Here is a 3,957-nt window from a genome sequence, read left to right on the forward strand (position 1 = left end):
GCCAACAGGTTGTCAGATGCATTGTTCAGAGAAGTGTATGTATGTACATTGTACAGGTGGATAAGAGTCACAGGCTGATAAGGGCATTGTTAGAAAAGGTATATGTGCATAGCCAAAAGCAGGTTGTTGAACTGGTCCCTAACCTTGCCTGCCTCAATACTACATATAAATATCAGCTTGGGATCTTTCCGAAGAACCCAACCTTGGACAGACAGTTTCCCTAAAAACACAAAACGGATGGAAGTGTAGAATTCATGTTATGTTTATAAGGATAAAAAATTGTTGGAGTGTTGTATGAAAGGAGAGAAGTTAGCACTCCCCTTGACAAGGAGGGAAGAGTCCCTTGGGCCTAACAACACACATACGGTTCAGGCATTGCCACCTACTTCGTGGCATCTAACCACTGTTTTTTGAACTGGTAGTAACTAAACTTTGACCATATAAATATTAGATACCTGACTTCCTTCATAATTATGATTGAAAGTATCATCAGATGTAATGCCAGAGGATAGTATAAAAGTATCAGATGGTAATGCCGGCAATGTAGGTATCTTTGAAAGTATTTCTCAAAAAACCATACATTAAATTTCTTTGAAGTAAGCATTATGGAATCAAGGCTGTTTGATTTTAAATTTTGGTCAATCAAGATTTTTAGGTGATAAACATGGACTGTCCCTGAATTTAAATTTTGTCTTTTGACTGTCCTGATAACTTATTTCTGAATTATAAAAATAAGCTGCTTGACAAATGATGTACCAACTGAGTGTTTAATTTTCACATCGTAAATCAAATATATTAAAAATAATGTTGAGCATTAACAGGTATTTTCACATATTCAACTTTAGTATGCTTAGAGTGAAATGGAGGAAGTAACTAAATGGGGACTAAAAATTGGCCTTTACTTTTAAATAATTTGTTATAAATCTTGGCAATAAAGATAAATTGATGTTTTAAAAAAATTGTTGGAAAGAAACAAGTCTGTCTTAACCATTTTCTGTTTGAAACACCTTGGAAATGGATTTGCCTATGTTTGTAATTAACACTTTGAAGACACACACAGTTATATACAGGCAAGCTGCCTTATGCTTCTCATGGCTCCTTCTTATCACTCCTTGCCCTTTCTTTACTTCCTGCTCTTACAAATGATGGGATTTGTTTGCTTTACTGTAACCAAATATACTGGAAGTTTGGAGAAATATAAACAAGAAAGAGCCATTGAAACGGTTCAGTGAGTAAAGGCACTTGTCAAGCTTGACAGTCTAAGTTAAAACTCTGGAGCCCATGTGATGAAGGAGAAACACAGACTCCAGAAAGTTGTCATGTGACCCCCATAAAGATACCATTTTATAGAAATTTTCACACACATATATACACACACCACACATATATGCACAAATAAATATTTAAATAAATATTAACAATGAAGACCGAATGCTGTAGTGGATAACTGGTATTTTGATGCTATAAATACTTAGACTCTTCCCTGAGTATTCAAAACAACCATTTTGTAAATGCACGTATTCCTAAGAAACAACGGCATTTTTAAAAATGAGTATTTGGATTTTGAGTCATTCCAAAATAAGACTTCATTGTTATATATATATATAACACTATCTCAGATGCATCCAGTACTCAATTAAACAAAACAACAACAAAACAAACAAATAACAACAAAATATTATTTAAGGTAGAAAACAATAATTCATAGTTTCAAGTTCACCTCCAACTTGAGTGTGCATATTTCAAATGGGGATTTGCCTCTCTACCTCTAGTCTGGAGCCAAGACTCCAGATCTGCTTGGGGGCACCCTGGTGGTAGGATCATAAGCAGGGGTTTTTAGAGTCCACTACCTATGATGGGACACCTGTGCAGCCTTGAGGCAGGGAGAGGGGCTTGAACTTGCCTCTAGTGGATGTGCCTTGCCTTCTTATAGGGGGGAATGGGAGCGTGGGTTGGGATGGGGAGGCTAGGGGTGATGGAAGAGGGAAGAGAGGGATCTTTGGTGTGTAAAATGAATGGAAAATTTTCTTAATAAAAAATAAAATTAAAAAAAGAAAGTTTATATTAAAAAATTTGGTTTATAAAACTCATGTTCTCATTAGCTCTGCTTTGTTGTCTGGTCTTTATGCTTTCAGTGACTATAAATGTATAACATCTGAGTTTTAGACAAATACCATCTTATGCTGCAAATGCATCATGTAGTCATAGATATATAATGTAATGTATTCATAATACATATATATATTTCATTTTGCCTTTCCTTATTAAAACATTAGGCTGTCACTATTTAATGTCTTTATTTCTGGTACTATCTAGAGATAAAACTAACCCCAATATAATTAAATTAAATTAAATAACAACTAACGTGTCAGATAACTTTAGTCAAGGTCTCCCTAGAATAGAGAAAGCTTTGTTATAGAAATCCAAGGCCTCTTGGAACTTCCCTTTGCTCAGTTTTGACTCTTATCTGAATTGAGTACAATTTTCTTTTAAACCCTTAAGGAGATTGCTAATCTTTCTTTTTTTTTTTTTTTTTCTAATTTTAAGCCAATGATTAATACTTACATGGTTATCCTTTACTGTTAATAATCTTTTTGGCATAGATTTGAAAATGAATTATTTGTGTAGAAATACTCCCATAATATTAAATGATTTTCAAACAAGTCTTTTAGTATAAGATTCATTTCATGTTATCTCTTCATGACTAAAAGATATTTCAACATCCCATGAGATGTCTGTTCATTTTAAGTCTGCAGTTTGGAATGTGTAGACTAGAGGACCACGTTTTTCCACGCTTGTCAAATAACGTAGAGCTTTCATTCCTGTTTTATGGTTGGATTGTGGATGAGTTATTCATAATTTATGACTAACAAACTTATAAGCAAAGGCATGGATCACTCTAGAGATAATTTACAAATGTCATTTCCACGAACATTGCTCCCACTTTCTTGGAATCTCAAGATTTCTAAGTGAAACAGTCTCTAGTTGCCAATTCCTTGCAAATACGTTTTATGATGGTTTTACAGAATTTCTAATTCATCCACTCTCAGCTTTAATATATTTCTAAATTCCCTTGATGTCTCTTTAGAAAAAAAAAATGTCTCCTGGGACCCTTACTGTTTCAAGTTTGAGAGATGCTGTGTGGGACCAAAGAATGTATACTTCTAGCCTGTTCCTGGGAATACTGATGCTACAATCTAGAGCACATTTTGACAAGTACAGGGCCTGTTTTCATGTTTCTTCTCCAAATCCCATTATGAATAATTTTCCCATCTCCCATCAAATCATTTCTGTGTACTCAGTACTCAGCAACTAAAAATTGATAATCATTATATTTAGCCATATTTTAAAAACTAAAATCATCCAGAGCTAAAAAAGCCAGACATAAAAATACATTAAGTGCAAAATTCAGTTTACGCCGGGCGGTGGTGGCGCACGCCTTTAATCCCAGCACTCGGGAGGCAGAGCCAGGTGGATGTCTGTGAGTTCGAGGCCAGCCTGGACTACCAAGTGAGTTCCAGGAAAGGCGCAAAGCTACACAGAGAAACCCTGTCTCGAAAAACCAAAAAAAAAAAAAAAAAAAAAAAAAAAAAAAAAAAAAAAAAAATTCAGTTTACACATAAAAATAAAAAAGAAGTAAAACAGTGTGGGATAGTGCTGTCCAACTGTGACTCTCAGCTTCTTGGGAAGATTCTGAGTTTCATGTCGGCTCAGGCAGTTTAGGAAGACTATGGCATATATATATATATATATATATATATATATATATATATATATATAACACAAAAGAAAAAACAAACAAAATTTACTTAATGTGAGCATTAAGAAATATTGTGAGGTGTTGTAAATGTATGATGACTTTGTTTTAGAAGCAATATTTGGGAATATGTTGTACGAATCCTAAATGGTCTTATAATAAAAACCCAGACCCAAATATTGTGGTAAATGCTGAAAGAC

At 34.2% G+C, this 3,957-nt stretch overlaps 1 non-coding gene across 1 annotated transcript; it reads left to right on the top strand.

Annotated features, from left to right (window-relative positions):
* The first annotated feature begins 287 nt into the window (after positions 1 to 287).
* Positions 288 to 412, top strand: LOC128102776 (U6atac minor spliceosomal RNA). Its single transcript, XR_008215536.1, has one exon. It is a non-coding gene; the product is annotated as a U6atac minor spliceosomal RNA (small nuclear RNA).
* The last annotated feature ends 3,545 nt before the right edge of the window (positions 413 to 3,957 follow it).

The sequence above is a fragment of the Peromyscus californicus genome, unplaced genomic scaffold, assembly GCF_007827085.1.
Source record: "Peromyscus californicus insignis strain IS unplaced genomic scaffold, ASM782708v3 Scaffold_7__1_contigs__length_154581171, whole genome shotgun sequence".
Lineage (NCBI taxonomy): Eukaryota > Metazoa > Chordata > Mammalia > Rodentia > Cricetidae > Peromyscus > Peromyscus californicus.